The sequence below is a fragment of the Psammomys obesus genome, unplaced genomic scaffold (assembly GCF_907164565.1).
Source record: "Psammomys obesus unplaced genomic scaffold, mPsaObe1.curated_primary_1811, whole genome shotgun sequence".
In the NCBI taxonomy this organism is placed as follows: Eukaryota; Metazoa; Chordata; class Mammalia; order Rodentia; family Muridae; genus Psammomys; species Psammomys obesus.
In genome coordinates, this window is record NW_026590412.1 from 1,033,017 (window position 1) to 1,051,365 (window position 18,349).

At 38.9% G+C, this 18,349-nt stretch overlaps 1 pseudogene; it reads left to right on the top strand.

The window, feature by feature from the left end:
- The first annotated feature begins 2,801 nt into the window (after positions 1-2,801).
- Positions 2,802-14,151, top strand: LOC129676803 (cytochrome P450 3A11-like; annotated as a pseudogene).
- Positions 14,152-18,349: the final 4,198 nt, after the last annotated feature.

Here is an 18,349-nt window from a genome sequence, read left to right on the forward strand (position 1 = left end):
AACAGTAACACACATCTATCACCCATACAATGGCCAAAAGCATCCATTTTTCCGTTGGGAATGGGGTGGCATAGCTTTCTTAAATTGCTTCCTGCTGATTTTGGACGTAGGTTTTTTTGGGGGGGAGAGTCAAAAAAGTGGGATATTGTCCAGTCTTAAGAAAGCTAGTTGTAACTTTTGCCGTCCAGTCTCTGTTTGTTGAGAAAGTTCAGGGTTTAACTGAAATTCTGACTGGAATGATCTAGCTAGTCATTTTGAAATTGTCCCAGATGCAAATTTTTGAGGAAACAACTATTGAGGGCTGCTTCTCTCATCTTTTTTGGTGTCTGGTCCTCTTGCTCTGCAAAATATTACACTTTCAGAGTAGTATACATTTTTGTATTAATATATTTATGGACTGTTTACTGAGCACAGTTCAGTTAGAGATAATTCCCTGTAAAACGAAGTTTTATCTATGTCATTTATAAGAATGGCATGATAAGTCCTGATGATTTTGTAGCCATAGATTTCTTAGCCATGCATAGCTGAAGTCCTGGCTGGAGACATTTGCATGTTTCAGTCAGTCTCAGAGCTGTTCCCATGTGGAGGGATCAGCAAATCATGTTACCTGTCCTGTTCTGTCTTCTTGATTTCTTTCCTTCTGTTTTCAGCCAAGATGTTAAGGGTTTTTTTTCCCCTGTCACATCTGATTTACATCAGTTTAGATGGAATATATAGTTTTTTGTTTCCTGTTGAGATAAGAGCATATTCTCTTCCCCAACATAACACATATTCTGTCTTCCATTTATAAGTTGATCTAATTCAGCAGTTCCCTGTTTTGATTCAAAGACCCCTCCAACCTCTCTTCTATTGCCTTCAATTTACCATCTATTTTCTCAGTCTCTTCTTTCTCCAAGTTTGTCTTATTCTAATCTCTCCCAAAGAGAATATACAAAACTGAAATCATCATTGAAAATTTATTTGCATGCTAAGAGAAACAAACTCAAAGAGAAAGAGTTTTCTCTTTCTTTCTACATAGAAAAATACATATTTTTTTTTTTTAAATTTCAAAACCTCTCCCTAAGGACTTTACTTTCTTAGACCCTGCTTCCCTTCTAGACCTTACCAGTTCAGATGCTTGAGGCTTTCCAGTGTGTCTTTGGATCCTGCTTTTACAGAGGGTCTTTTTTTCTGCCTCACTCACTGGATCCTGACCCCACCCCCACTCCCACTCTGGGAAGTTATTGGGTCCACAAGTGTTTGCTCCTCTGGCCTGCTTCCCACCTTGGCTAGGAAAGACTGGCTTTGAGAAGGTTGCTTGTGTTAAAGAGTCAATTTTTTCTCTTTTTCAGCAAAGGCTTGTTAAAGAACTGTCTCCCTGGGGTTTGTATCAGTTTTTGTTTTTCTGTATTCTGCTGGAGGCCTTGCTGTTCTGCAGGAGGTTCAACCAGGAACCTGTGAGCTCCTGCCTTAGAAACTGCAGTTGTTCTCCTAATGAACAGAACTAAGAAACTGCTTTCTGGTTCAGTTCAGATTCTATGGGCTTCCTTCCAGTATACATCCCAGAGATACTTGCACTTTGTAGCTTTCCTCTTCCTGCTCCTTCTCCTGATATGACTCAGCTTCCTCCATGTCTGCATCCCCTATCTCCTCCTCTAACTGGCTGGCAGGAAGTCCGGCCCTATTTTCTCCCCTGCTCAGCCATTGGCTGTAGCTGTTTTACTGGCATATCAGGGGACAATTGGGGGGGGTAGTGTTTACACAACATTGAGACACGAGATTCTCAGAACAAGGATTGCAACCAGATTTGGGGGTTACAGAAATCAGCATTTGACTTACCTTATGTGTACCGTTATATATGTGTGTCTATGTGAGTGAATGCCATGTGTGTAGGTTCCTGTGGAGACCAGAAGAGGGTATAAGATCCCCTGGCATTGCAGACAATTTTGAGTTGCCTGACAGGGATGCTGGGAACTGAATCTGGGTCATCCAGAAGAGCAGCAAGCACTCTTAACTGTTGAGTCCTAGCCTCCCCTTTTCATATTGTTTTTTTTTTTTGTTTTGTTTTGTTCTTTTTTTTTTTAATTTTTTTATTTTTATTTTATTTTTCTTTTTAGTTACATTTTGTTAACTCTGTGTCCCAGCTGTATCCCGCTCCCTCATTCCCTCCCCAACCCCACACTCCCTCCCTGGTCTCCTCCCTGCCCCTTTCCAAGTCCCCTGATAGGGGAGGACCTCCTCCCCTTTCATCTGACCCTGTTTTATCAGGTATCTTCAGGGCTGGCTGCAAAGTCCCTTTTCATATTGTAAACCTTTAGATTTTACTTACTCAATTAAAAATGAAATAAGTGTAGACTCACAGTGGCTTCTATAATAATGTACAAGCAGGGTCTAGGTATTAATTTTGCTAATAGGAATGGCTTTAATAAAGTCTAAATATATGATACTGTTGTAATCTAGTTGTAGATGGACACTTGTCATCTAGAGTAATTTACATTTCCTGTTTCATGAGTCCTTATTTATGTCTGTATGGTGTTGATTTGTGTGGTGTCAAACACGCAGAGTACAGAGCAGCAACTTGACCATGCAGTTCCCTCTTGCTAGCCCATTAACTATTGTTTACAGCTTGTCTTCCCTTCACCTTTTGTATCCATCTTCTTTCTCATGGATTATGCTGTCAGGTGTCAAGTCTGATGACTATTTACCTATCATATCTATGTGGATTTGCTTTTGATATTTGATCTCAAATCTAAGGCTTTATTCATGTTAATTTTGTGTGCAGAATACTACTTACTTCAATGTCCCCGCCTCTCTCTTAAACCATGGCTATCTACCTGCTCTATCTGGGGAAGTCTGTTGGTTCTCTCCTTCCACCCTGTGGGTCCTGGGTATCAAACTCAGGTTGTTGGGCTTGGCAGCAATCACCTTTACCTACTGAAGCCTCTCACTGTCTCTTTTTCAGCCTCTGGTAATTTGGTAAAGTTAGCTGAAGACCTTGTTTGCAGCTGCTCTTCACCAAGTCAAGCTGTTTCTCTTCTTGTTGTACTGAGTACTGAATTAAAGGTTGTGTTGCAGGACTCCACATTAGTATAAAACATAAATATGGAAGATAGAAAAAAAATTCCTATTAGGTTATTTTCCCCCTTTATCACTGTATATTTCTAAACAAAAACAAACAACCCCTGAATCAAAACCAGTCAGAGGCTGAAGAGATGTCTTAGTGGCTGAAAGCTCTGAAAGAGGATGGGAAGTTGGTTGTCTACACATCCAGCAGCTCACAACCAGCTGTAATGCCAGCTTTAGGAGATCCAACTTCTTTCTCTGTCCTCTGAATTCACTGCATACATGTACATACACTCATTCACTCACATATACATATATACATGTATACATAAAATACTAAAATATATCTTTAAAAAACCCAAACATCAAATCTTTTAAGTGTTCCGGGCCTAGAGTGATGGCTCCATCAATGGGAAAAGGGCCTGAGTTTGGATCCTCAGTATCCACATAAAAGCCAGGCATAGCAGCATGCATGTGACTCCAGAGCTGTGTGTAAGAACAGGTAGACTCTAGGGGCTTCCTTGCTAGCTACTCCAACCAAACCAGAGCATTCTAGATTCAATGAGAGACCCTGCTTCAAAAGAGTGCTGTAGAGCCCCCACCTCTCATTCCAGTCTTCCTCTTCTTGCACAACCTTTCTCCCCATTCACCCATCTCCTTATCCTTAGAGAGCAGCCATGTGGCTGCTGGGAATGAAACTGGGTTCTCTGCAAAAACAGACAGTGCTAACTGCAGCACCATATCTCCAGTCCCTGTAGTATGGTATCTATATCTGTATTTGTATCTATATCTGTATCTATATCTATATATCTATATATTCTAATTACAAATAACAGTGGTGCTTCATTTAGGGCTTTAATGCTTTTCCCTGTCAATTACATTTCCATACATAGCTCATGTGTCCTTTTGCCTACATTCCATCCTTCCTAACCACTTAATATTATCTGCTTGGTCTCCCTTTAAGCATTACATGATATCTATACTTATACCTGTTTACATATTTACATTTATCCATTATAGGCTAGAACTGGAAAATGAGGGAGATTGTGTGATTTGCCTTTCTTTCTAAGTTGGATTCACCCGTCTTTGAGCTTTTCTTGAGACAGGGTTTCTCTGTGTAGCCTCGGCTGTCCTTATGTGTGCATGTGTGTGTATCTGTGCATGTGCACCTTGGTGTTTGTGTCAAATGTGGAGATCAGAGGCAACATACAGTAGTTGATTCTGTCCTTCCACAGTGTGGGATCCAGGGATTAAGCTCAGGTTGTCACACTTGTTTGCAGAACCCTTTATCTGTTGAGCTATTTCAAAAGTCCCTATCTGTCTGGATCCACAAGAATTACAGGAACAGAGTTCAATCCAAGAGTCAGATTTGCAGCTTCGGCTACTCCAACGTGCAAAAGTAGTGTGGCTGTGACCCAACAAGATCAAGGAGAGAACAGCTTCTGACCAAGACACTGGCCAATTTGGATTGCTTCATGATTTCTCTAAATGAAACTTGTATGTCCATTAAAACTTATTTTTTTGTTTCTAGTACTCTTTCCATTCCTCAATACAATACATGAGATGTTAAATATTGCCATGTTCCCAAAGGATTCCTTAGCATTTTTCAAAAAAATTGTGGAAAAAAAATGAATTCTAACCAGAAGGTAAAAAGTGATGATCTCATGAGAGGTCCACGGTTTGACAATATGTTGTTGCGCTGTAAACATGTGAGCTGTGTGCTGCTCCTCATCTATCATTAAAGGTAAATAGAGAAGGTTAGATTTAGAGAGAAACAGAGAATATTTATATTTTCTGGGGCAGGAGAAGTTGGAGATTTAATATTTTGATTGAGAATAAGCCAGGAATTCATCCTTAGCATTTAGAGTGAAAACTAGAGTGCCATGCATAAGAACTGAAATTTTAAAAAAAAAATTAGGCACAGAACAAGAATTGCACACAAATCTAACATATATTAGAGGGTAACCCTTTAACTTCTACCCCTTACTGAGGAACTACTGACAGTTAATAGATGTGGATGGAGGGTGTGCGCACTGATTCCCATGTAGCAGTGGATGTCCCCACAACCCTGCACATATGGGCAGCACTAGCTGTACTCAGTGGGTTATTAAAAAGAGGTGATAAAGTTTGGAGGAAGAACTGTTACAGAGGATATAGAAGAAATTGGATGGAAGAAAGTATGGGGTGGATATGACCATATCTCATTGTGTATATGTATGAAATTCTCAAAAAAAAAATAAAAATTATTAAAAAGGGAGAAATATTATTTTCATGTCCTTCAAGCATTTGCAAAGAATAAAAGTGACTATTTAAAATTACATCTATTGAAATTTATTGTAAAAATAGTTGATATGGTAGCTGGATTGCTTCCTGGTTTGGCCATTTGTTCTTTTGGTCTTTGATGACTCAAGTGACCTTACCCATGCTTGTGAATGTAAGGGAGCCACATTTTCATAAAGGAGAGAATTAAGCATCTGAACTCCTGATCCATCTCTGGCTTTATCACTGATCTATGATTGCAATGTCTCTTTCTGCTTTCAGCATTGAGTGGATTTTCTTCAGCTGATGATGAATATTCATAAGAATGCCAAAGACAAAAAGGCTCATAAAGGTAACCAAGGAGTCCCTGGTCTAGGAACAGGGAAGCTGTCAGGGGATGGGCAGGCCACTCAGAAAATACACAAGGAGGGATTCTAGGTAGAGGAATACCTCTGTCAAGTTGCTGAAAGGCAGACATGGCTATTATCTTCATGGAATTTTCTGGAAGTACATGGGCATAACTTTGTTCCAAACATGAAAGGTAGTCACAATGGAAGACTACAGCAGTCTCTGTGTTACCAAGGTGAGCACAGGTGCTGTTTCTATATTTTCCAGAACACTGACTTGTAACTCTGCCTAGACATCTGAGTCTAAACATCCAGACAGTAGGCATGTACCCAAATGGTGCTGATACATTCTGAGAGCCCCTGGTGTGCATATGTTCTGTACCTTACTCTGTGATAGAGATTTACTTTTTCTTTGCCTGATGAATAAGTAGCTTCTGAGGAAAGCCTCTCTGTACAAACACACTGTACATTCTTTTACACACTTAAAAATTACATATATATTTATCTTCTTTGTGTGGTATATGCATGTGTGTTCATGAGTATGTGCACAGGTACAAACCCTTAGGTGTGTGTACAGATAACAGAGTAGGCACTAAATGTCTTGCTTAATCTCTCTTTGCCTTATTTCCTCTTATTAAACCTGGAGATAGGCTGGCAGCCAGCAGGTCCCAATGATACACAGCATTGGGATGACAAGGGTGTGTTGCCACATCTTGTTTTTCACATGGGCAGAGGATTCAAACTCAGGTCCTCAAGTTTGCACAATGCTCTTATCCATTGAGCCATCTCTCTAATTTTCCATCTATGTTTATTTTTAAATTTAAAACTATCATTATTATCATGGTTGCCAAATTATGGCATTCAAATTCCAGACTTAATTCTCCATGTGCCTCAGTAGCTAATGTAAATTGAGTCTTGCAGTTTTACTTGTTTGCTTATTTCCAGTGCATACACTTGCTTATATATAACAGCATGATCTTCTATGTCCAAAAATGTACTTTTTAAAGTCATCATTTATTTTTTGTATAAATTCTTTCCAGTTTATCCACTTCAAATCCTTTCATGTGATCAACTAACTTTAAATAATTTTGTACCTCCTCTTCCTTTTGAAACAGAGTTTTATGTAGCCTTGTTTGACAATGTTTTATGGAGCGCTGTTTGAATGTGAGGTTGGCCTCATATTCATTATGTGCTTAAGAATGAATGACCTTTAACTTCTGAAATTAAAGGTATGTGATGGGGATTAAATCCAGGGTACTCCATCTACATATCTTCAGCCCCCCTTTCTCATTTTTTATTGCTCAAATAGGTATTAATTTCAAAAATAGTCAATGATTGTGGGCTTATAGTCCAGTCTCAGTGTAGTCGCAAGGACTTATACTATTTGGGAGAAATAATTTATCAACAACAGAATCAGAGAATTCATGGCCTGTAAGTCTAGATCTATGGCCTCCAGTGCCATCTTCTGGGCTCCATAAGTACTTGTACACACATGTGTGTACACACATAAAATAAAGTAAGAAAAATCTTAAGCAGAGGACTGGAGTTCAGTTCCCAGCAGCTACTTCTGACAGCTCACAACCTTCTATAACTCCTTCTTTAGGGGATCAGATGTCCTTTTCTGGCCTCCAAGGGCACACCTCCAGACACATGGGGCATCTCTATACCTACACACACAGAGAGATACACATAAATAAAATAAAAGTAAATCTTAAAAAGAAGAAATTCCATGTGTTGAAGTTGCCCACTGATGATGAGGAGGAACATAGCACAAACCTTGGGAGCCTCATTTGGTTTTCTCTTCATCTCATCTGTGACGGTCCACCCTGACCTGACTTAACTGAAATACTTTACTTCTAGCCCTGTCTGAAATGGAGATCATAGCCCACTCAATTATCTTTATTTTTGCCAGCTATGACACCATCAGTACCATATTTTCCTTTGTCCTGCATTCACTGATCACTCACCCTGATATCCAAAAGAAACTGCAGGAGGAGGTCGATGCAGCTCTGCCCAATAAGGTGACTGGCTAGTGCTTTGAATAGGAGGGAAAAGGAGAAGACTCAACAAAGACAGCTTCTCATCACTTGCAATGGTGTGTGTGTGTGTGTGTGTCACAGACCTACAGGGGATATTTTTGTAGATTTATTCTCCAACATGTTTTTCAAGACAGGCTCTCTCGCTAAACCTGCAGCTTACCAATTTGGCTATGTTTTCTGGCCAATGAGCACCAGGCATGCTCTGTCTCTGTTTCCCAACTACTTGGATTACAGATGTGTACTACTGTTTCTGGATTGAAAAATTATGTGTATCTGAACCCAGGTCCTCAGGCTTGTGTAGTAGACACTTCATTACTTGAGACATCTTTCCACCTCCAAGTGATAGTTATACAAACCACTACTATGTGAGGGGCTGGCAAGATGGCACAATGGTTAAGAGCACCGGCTGCTCTTCTGGAGGTTCCATCCATATTTGAGTCCCAGCAACCAAATGGCATCTGTCAACTGTGTTTAACCCTCGTCACAGAAGATCTGATGCCCTGTTTTGGCTTTTGTGGACACTATACTTGTGTGGTGCACATACATATATTTAGGCAAAACATCTACACACATAAAATAAAGCAACTTTAAAAACCATTTAAAATGTGTTGTGAGTGCTAACGAAGGTCCTCTGAGATGCTGAGCTTCACTCTGGAGCTGCGGAGAATTCACCAGTATAATGTAGACTGAGCTGAAAGTTAATCTAAAATCTCAGCACAAATCTTTTTCTTCTCAGGCACTTTGCAGCTATGATATTGTGATGGAGATGGAGTACCTGGACATGGTGTTGAATGAAACCCTCAGATTATACCCAATTGCTAATAGAATTGAGATGGTCTGTAAATCAGATGTTGAAATTGATGGTGTGTTTATTCCTAAAAGGTCATTAGTGATGATACCATCTAATGTTCTTCACCATGACTCACAGCACTGGACAGCACCCGAGGAATTCCTCCCTGAAAGTTACCAAAATCTTAGGAGTGGGAACCCACTCAGAACTATATTGGCCTGTATATGCTTTGGTGTCTCTTAGAGGAAGATGGTCTAAGTATGATTTTCATTCATTTGCATTCTGTGATGAGAATGGCACAGAGTGGGAAGAAAGGGAGGAGAGGAAAAGTGAGATGGGAAGACAATATGACAACTTAAACACAGAATGTTTTTCTCATTCTATTGTAGTAAATTACTAACTTAATTGTGAGGCAGGAACCCACTTTTCCTTCAATCTAAGTGTGCTTTTCACAGTTGGTACACCTCATTATCCTGAATAGATTTTTGGTGTTTAAAGATGTATTTTCTTTTTTTTTTCTTTGAGAATTGCGTGAATGTTTTATGTATTTTGGTCATTTTCACTTCACATTACCCTGTCACTTCTCTTTCCCTCTCATGTTGAATCCCCGCTTATCCTCAGCAATCCTTCTGCTTTATTTTTTTATTTTTTTAACTTTTATTAATTACACTTTATTCACTTTGTATCCCCCATAAGCCCCTCCCTCCTCCCCTCCTAATCCCACCCTCCCTCATCCTTCTTCATGCATGCTCCTCCCCAAGTCCACTGATAAGGGAGGTCCTTCTCTCCTTCCTTCTGATCTTAGTCTATCAGATCTCATCAGGAGTGGCTGCATTGTCATCTTCTGTGGCCTGGTAAGGCTGCTCCCCCCTCAAGAGGAGGTGATCAAAGAGCAGGCCAATCAGATTATGTCAGAGGCAGTCCCTCTTCCCATTATTATGGAACCCACTTGGACACTATACTGCCATGGGCTACATCTGTGCAGTGGTTCTAGATTATCTCCATGTATGGTACTTGGTTGGAGTATCAGTCTCTGGAAAGACCCCTGTGTTCAAATTTTCTGGTTCTGTTACTCTCCTTGTGGAGTTCCCGTCCCCTCCAGCTCTTACTATTTCCCACTTCTTACATAAGATTCCATGCACTCTGCCAAACAGTTGGCCATAAGTCTCAGCATCTGCTTTGATAGTCTTCAGGGGAGAGCCTTTCAGAGGCCCTCTGTGGCAGGTTCCTAGGTTGTTTCCTGTTTTATTCTTCTTCTGGTGTCCATCCTCTTTGCCTTTCAGGGTGGGGATTGAGCATTTTAGTCAGGGTCCTCTCTCTTGATTAGTTTCTTTAGATGTACAGATTTTAGTAGGTTTATCTTATATGTCTATATGAGTGAGTATATACTGTGTGTGTCTTTCTGCTTCTGGGACAGCCCACTCAGGATGATCCTTTCCAGGTCCCACCATTTACGTGCAAATTTCATGATTTCCTTATTTTTCATTGCTGAGTAATATTCCATTGTGTAGATGTACCACAGTTTCTGCATCCATTCTTCAGTTGAGGGGCATCTGGGCTGTTTCCAGCTTCTGGCTATTACAAATAAAGCTGCTACATCTTTTAGTTTTCTTGTGACTCATAAGAATAAGTATGGTTGCTTGAATATGTATGAGTTGTTTACTGGAGAATGGTCAACTTACTAGTGGCTACACCATTGAAGAAAAACTCCTTCCTCCAGCATCTGTTAATTGGCAGTAGCTTCTTAGGGAGGTGGCATTTCATGAACTCCCTTTCCCATCCATGATAGAATGTTGAAAGGTCTAGTCTTGTGTAGGTAACCACAGCTGCTCTGAGTTTATGAGTGCAATGGCAAGCCATGTCCAGAAGATAGTATTTCACAGCACTCATTGTATGTCATGGCTCTCAAGTTCTTTCTGGCCCCTTTCTGTGATGTTCCTCAGGCCTTGGAGGAGGTTGAACACTCCACCATCACTTATTCTCAACACTTTGACCATGAGTTTCTATGTTAACTGTCTCCCACTGCATACTGAAGCTCTTCTGACCATGGTTGAGATCAATCTTATTTTTTGTATCTAAGCATAAATATTTAGATGACAGTTTGATACCATGTCTGCTTAGCAAAACAAAGTAGTATGCTCTCATCTAGTACCTGTGACTTCACTTGCCATTGGACTTTGATCATATTTATAATACAAGGCAATAATTTCCTCTCAGAATTGGACAGCCACTCTAATCAGAAAATGGTTCTTCCATCTACCCTGTATCACCACAATTACACTAGTGGACACATAATGATGCATTTCTTTCAAATAGTATTCGTCTCATCTCAACCATATGGGGACCTTTATAAGGCAAGGAAAATGGAAAGGACCTTTAGTGTACAATTCTTAGAGCCAAATACCTGCAAGAAGAACTTCAATGAACCTATCCCGAACTATCTGTATGTTGCTGCATAGATGTCAAAAAGCAATTTCACATATGTAGCTCTTATGATTTTATTCTTTGTTAACTTGTCACCTACTGTTGTGTCTCCAGGTTCACCAAGGAGAACAAGCACAACATGAACTCATGGGCTGGCTCTTTGATCACCTCCACCTGAGGGGAGAGCAGCCTTACCAGTCCACAGAGGAAGACAAAGAAGCAAGTCCTGATGAGACCTGATAGACTAGGGTCAGATGGAAGAGGAGGAGGACTTCCCCTATCATTGCATGGGGGGGCATAGAAGAAGAGGGTGGAATTGGGAGGAGATGGGGGATAGGGCTACAGCTGGGATACAAAGTGAATAAACTGTAATTAATAAAATTAAAATTAAAAAAGAACGAGTAACAGTCTAGGGAAAAAACAAACAAAACAAACAAGCAAACAAAACAAAAAAAAATGGAGAACAAGGGCATCCTTGATTCTTATCTATACCTGGCCTTTGGATATGGACCCAGAAACTGTATTGACATGAGGTTTGCTCTCATGAATATGAAACTTGCTCTCACCAAAGACCTGCAGAACTTCTCCTTCCAGCCTGGTAACGAAACACAGGTGAGAGAGAAAATTATCTCTATGAACGAAGTCTTACAGGAGGCAATTTTCCAACTGAGGTTGTGTGGATATGCTTGTTTGAGGTTTAATAATTTTTTTCTGGCTAACAGAGCTATTTCTATCCAGGAATTAGTTAAGGTACCTTTTGTTCTATGTCTGTATAGAATACAACTATAGCATTATGAAGAGTCACTGCAGGCCAATGTGACAGAATTATATGCATTTTATTTGAAGTTTTAATCATGTCTATTGGAAATCGGGTATGTTATGTGCCACCAGGAGGTGCAATGGTCATATTTTCAGTGTTTGTTGAGTGGTTAACTCTTCTTGAAGAACTCACAGAAGCCCTGTTCTCACAGTCTTCTCAACCACTGCCTATTCATTAGAATCAATGAAGAGCTTTAAAACTCATATATTGAGTCTGGATGTTTCTCAGTTGGCAAAATGCTCACCTGTGATTCACAAAACTTGGGTTTCCATCCCCAGAACTACATGAACTAGCTGTGGTGTTGCATACCTATAATCTCTGCACTAGAGCCTAGAGGATCAGAAATTCAAATAATCCTTGGTCATTTAGTACAATTGAAGCCAGCATGGGCTATGTGACACCTAGTCTCAAAAATAAAAACAGAAACTCATGATGCCTGGTCATTTCTGAAATCATTCTGAAAACAATTTACCCAGACATTGACTTTGGAAACTGTGATGCCAAGTTGAAAAGCAATATGTCAAAATACAATTCCTGGGGCTAATGAGATGGCTCACTGTTAAAGAGCACTTACTATTCTTGCAAAGGACCTGAGGTCAGTTTTCAGCACCCATGTGGTAGCCCACAACCAATTGTCACCCCAGCACCAGAGGTTCTGATATCCTCCTCTGCATCTTTTGAGAGTGCACACATGTGGTATACATGCAAATGTACAAGTAAACTCTCCTACACATAAAATATAAACCTTTAAAAAGTTGCTGGTTATGATGAACTATCCTCTATAAGGATGGTTATGTCCATCCTTATGGAAGACATTTTGATGGTTCTGCATCATTTCTCAGGAGCTCTGCTCCAGAAGACAAGTAGTTGCCATGTTTCCAGAAACAGTGTATTTTTCCCCTTATTCTGCTCTCATACTTATTCACACCCCAAATGAATCTTCCTCTTAGATTTCTGTCCTCATTTATTTTATGTTCTACTTTTGGCTTCTGCAGGTTGTTTTCATCACCCATGACAATACTTTGTCATTAAAACATCCAGTTTAGTTATGTTTATCTTGTCTGTATTGAAGAATATCCTATCTCTTTTATATATCACCTCATCTTATTCCTTCCACCAACTCCAATTTGTGCTTTGAGGAGAGTTTGTGCATTGAACGATTTTTTAAAATGTTTTAAAATATGGCTTACATTTATAATCTTTTTTCATAAAAAACATTAGTTAAAATAAAAAGATATCATATATATATATATATATATATATATATATATATATGCACATCTTTTTTGTTTGCCTCTATGGAAGACTCATGTATACTCCTTGAAGTTTTAGTTGTGTAAGATAAGGCATTTAGAGAAAGTGTTTATATTTTCCTGAACAACTTGTTCTTGTTTCATGTGAAGGGACAGCTAAAATTTACAGGACCTGTTTATTTGGAATGTGACTCTTTTTATCAATTAGTTTTACTTCTGAACAAATAGAGGGATAGATGTGTTTATTCTTTGATTTGTGGCTTAAGGCAGTTGTATAGCTTTACCTATACACACAACTTCACTCATTTTAGTACTTTGTCACTAAAGGATTTAAATCATGAACAGGGATTTATACAAACAAAACAGTGTTCTAGTTTTGAAAGCCCATGGCACACCTGGCAAAGGGAAAATGCTCTGTCAAGCTCCAGTGATCTTTAACTTGACACTTCTCTATCTCCGTGACAACTTTGTGTTCCTTTTCCTGTGACCAGAAAATTACTGTGTTTGAGGCTTTCCTCACCTTCCATTCATTCTATCCTTTGAAACCAAGAATAGATGCTAGAAAAGCCAGCAAAGTATGTGTCTCCTGAAGATGTGCTCTTAGTGGTTCAACTGTAAGTGCTGACATATTACCTAAGATTTGAGGACCATTTGTAGACTTGAAGTGTATCCTCTTAGGATTAACTTGTAAGTTTCAACAAACCAAAAATAACTTTTCAATACTTAAAACAATAGTATGACATAGTAACTAAAAATTGGGTTAAAAGTGTTAAGCTTACCTGTTTTACTCTAAATCAGCAAAAAACAGAAATAATACAAACGAACATGACTTGTCTCAGACCCTGAATGAATATCAATTAACATTTTACCCAGTGCATGTTTGGATGCATACTCTCAACATCCAATTGACACAGTTTGGAGTATAGGTGGTCAAAATATATGATGATAAATGTAGTGTTTATGTTTCTGCAACGCATTATTATGCTGAATGATTTGTTTGTTTGTTTTACTTTTCTACTTTTCTTCTCAAGTTGTTTTGGCTAACTCATTGCCTCTCAATATTTTTCTTCCACTGTTGCAGATACCTCTGAAATTAAGCAGAAAAGCACTTGTTCAACCAGGAAAACCCATTGTTCTAAAGGTTTTGTCATAGGATGCAATCATGACAGGAGCGTGACTTTCCCTCAAGGAGTTCTGCTGTGCACTTCAGAAAGGTGGTGTCTAAGAACATTGGACTCTTTAATTTACATCATGAATAAAACCAAGATGAAGATGGGGCTTAATTGACTAGTCCTGATTCAGTACACCCACTGAGCTTTCTCTTTCTATACAGAGCTCCATGTAATGTAAAGCAGATGACTAAGTCAGTGACAGAACAGGAAATTCATCTTTTCTGGTTCTCATGGGACCATCCCCATCCGCATCTGGTTGGCTCCATCTATTTCTTTTTAGCTATTTTGAGAGTAACCATGTATCTGTAATTTGATCAATAATTTTTTGATGAAAATATGAACTCTTGTGACAACTCAAATTGTAAAATCGGTATAAGATCTTTAAGTTGTAATATTCTGTGATAAAAGTTACACTGAAAATATAAATAAACATCTCTTTCAAAAACCTGATTTTAAAAGTATTTTATATGTTTTTTTAGAGCTTCAAACAATATATTTTGATCACATTCTTTTCCTCCAACTTCTCCTATATTCTTCCCCACCTCTGTTCCCAACTACCTTTACATTCTCTCCCACTGTTCCAAGCCAAAACAAAGCAAAAACATAAAAAATTATAGAATCCAGTTAATGTAAGGTAACTATTCCTGTGTGTGAGGCCTGCTCTGGAGAGAAGTTGACATAGCCAGTTTCGTCCCATCGAAGAAAACTGATTTTTTTTACTCACTCTGGAGCTATCAATTGTATTTCCTTGGCTAGGGGTAGGGCTTTCAGCTCCTTCTTATTAAGATTTTGTCTAGTTTGAGCTGGTGCAGATCTTGTGAATTTCATCACAATCCCTTGGAGCTCATATGTGTATGTGCCTGTTGTATTTGAAAAATTCTGTTTCTTTGAAGTCATCCACTACTTCTGGCTCTTACAATCTTTCTGCCTTCTATTTCATGTAAATACCTGAGTCTTGAGGGGAGAGGTATGATATAGACATCCTAAGTGAGAACTGAGAAGTCCAAAGTATCTAACACTCTTCATGTTGACAAGTCATAGGTTTCCTTGTTAATTACTTGTTAGATACTGCAGGAAGAAATTTCTTTCATGAGGGTTGGGTGATGCACTATTTTATTCATATAGCTATGTGTCATTAGGAATCTTTTTATTGCTATATTAATTTTTCTTTTAGGGCTCATGATTTATGTGCTCTCTGGTTTGTGGTCTCATTGACAGTATCAGGTTCAATCTTATGGAGTGGGCATGAAATCCAGTTTAAAAAGTGGTTGGTTACTTTCATAACATTTGTGCCAAAATTGCAACAGTAGACATAACTTTTAAGCTGGTCATTATTGTAGTTTACATAGTTCATATCTGGGTGAGATTGAATATTACTTTTCTCATCCAGTATTGTGTATAGCACCTTTCTGTAAAAGTAACTTTTATTCATCTGTTCCAGTTGTTGTTTGAGAAGTGTATTTGCTTCTTCTGCTAACCTAGGCCCAATCCTGGAAGCTTATGGTCTCCGTACAATCTAACCTAGGCCTAGAATGTTTTCAGCTTTTGAGATTTACTACTGAATAAGCTCACTCTTTCTTGTTCTTTCTGAGCTCTGGCTAGCTGGTTCAACTCAGCTGTTCTAGCTCCAACTCCTCTCCCAGCTGACTCATTCAATCTGGCTTTTTCTCTTGGCTTCTGAATTGCTCTGCTTGGCCTCAAACTAACTCCAGCAATCTGCTCTAATCTTCTGGCTCCTTCTCATTTTCTGGCTCCTTCTGTCTTCATCTGAGTTCTCTCTCTCTACAACCTGTCTCTCTATTACTGCCTCCTTTCCTTCTCTCTCTTCCTTTCCTTTTCCCTCCCCCTCTCCCTGGAGTTTTTAGATGTTATAAACCAAATAAACCTAACAGATATTTACAAAACATTTCACACCCACACCTACCCACCAACACACACACAGACATATACCTTCTTCTTAGCACCTCTGGAAACTTTTACCCAAATTGAAGACATACTCAGACTCAAAACAATCTGAACAGACACAAGAAAACTGAAATAATTTCCTGCATCCTGTCATACCACCACAAATTAAATCTAGATATCAACAATAACAGAAACAGCAGAAAGCTTACAAAGTTATGGAAACTGAACAGCTCTCTACTAAACGAAAAATTGGTCAGAACAGAAATAAAGAAAGAAATAAGACTTCTTAGAACTCAATAAAAATTAAAACACAGCACACCCAAACTTATGGGACCCAATGAAAATGGTACTAAGATGAAGCATTATAGCACTATGTGCTACATTAAAAAAAAAAAGAAAAGAAAAAAAAAAAAGAAACGGGAGTGATCTCATACTAGTAACATAACAGGACATCTGAAAGCTCTAGAACAAAAAGAAACAAGAATAGTGGAAGGCAAGAAATAACCAAACTCAGGGCTGAAATTAACAACATTGAAACAAAGAGAATAATACAATGAATCAATAAAACAATCAAGAGGATATAACAAGGGACAAGGAAATCCAGAGACTCAGGAGGAGAATGTACTTTAAAAGCATGTACTTCAACAAATTTTAAACTATCAAAGAAACAGATACTTTTCCCAAAATAAAACACTTACCAAGTAAATCAAGATCAGACAACAGGTAGTAAAACAGAAGCAGTCATTAAAATTATCCCGATCAAAAATCCCAGGCCCAGATGGTTTTAGCTCAGAATTCTACCACACTTTCAAAGAAGAGCTAATGTCAATACTCTTCAAATTATTCCACAAAATAGAAAGGAACGTTGCCCAGTTCATTTTATAAAGCCATAGTTGCCAGGCATGGTGGTGCATGCTTGTAATCCCAATATCCCAGGACACAGAGGCAGATCGGTCTCAGGGTTTGAGGCCACCCTGGTCTATAAAACAAGTCCAGGACAGTTAAGACTATACAGAGAAACCCTGTCTTGAAAAACAGTTTAGGAATTAGGCTCCAGATGGTATCACCATCTGCCACTGACACCTCAAGAGCCATTGGGTCTGCTTGGTCATATAGTTTAGATAGTGGTAGAGCAGCTTGAATAACAGACTGGATCTGCTGAAGAGTCTTTCCCTGTTCCAGGACTCACACTAAGCTAGCAACTTGTCAAGTCACTTGGAATATAAGCCAGAGCAGCATAGCCAAGAGAAGAAAGTGATGTTTTCAGATGTCAAGCAGGCTTCCAAAATGCTGTACTTCTTTCTTGGTGGTCTGAGGGGCCAAGTGCAATAACTCACCTTTCACCTATGAAAGAATACTTGTGCCTGACCCACACCATTATACTCCTAAAACTTCACTGAGATAAAAGTCTCTTGATTTTGGTTGGATTTATTTTCATCTTCTGATATGCATAGATATTACTATTGATCCAAACTATTTGTTACCTCTTGCTCACATGATCCAATGAGCACAATGCCATCACTATAGTGGACCAATGTGATACTTCATGGAAAAGATAGAGTATAGAGATCCCTTAAAAGCAAATAATGACACAGGCCTGAAGAGCTGCTATATCCTTGAGGTAAAACTTTAAAGTATACTGCTTGCCTTGCCAACTGAAAGCAAATTGTTTCTGATGGTCTTTATGTACATGTACCAAGAACTAGGCATTTCTTACATCAATAGCTGCATTTTATGTATCAGATATGTTAATTTGCTCAAGGACACCACATCTGGTTCAGCAGCTGTAATCAGAGTCACTACCTGATTGAGTTTTAGATAATCAACTGTCGTTCTCCTAGATCCATCTGTCTTCCATGGGAGCCAGATAAGGGCATTAAAGGTAGATGTGTTGTGAAATGTACTTCTGCATTACTCAGGTTCTTGTTGGTGGGACTAATATACTCTATTTCTTGAAAACTGTGATACTGTTTTTTTATGTACTATTCATAGGCAGAAGCAATTAAAAGCTGCCATTTGTCTTTTTCAAACATGATAATTTTCACTCTATTCTAACCTGCATAACCTGCTTAAACTCTATCGCCCCTCTATTGAGACCTACTTTAGTTCTTAGCATAACTGTAGCTCCTTTGTAAGCACCTGCTGTAGCCTTTAGCATATCAGAAGCCATTTTGCCTCCCTGTCTCCATGTTGACCATAAGGTGAGGTTAAGTTCGAGTTCTCAGCTCCCTACATATCTGAGACCAGGATACAATTCAATAGTTTGATACTTGCTGCTTAGAATAAATCAATAGATGA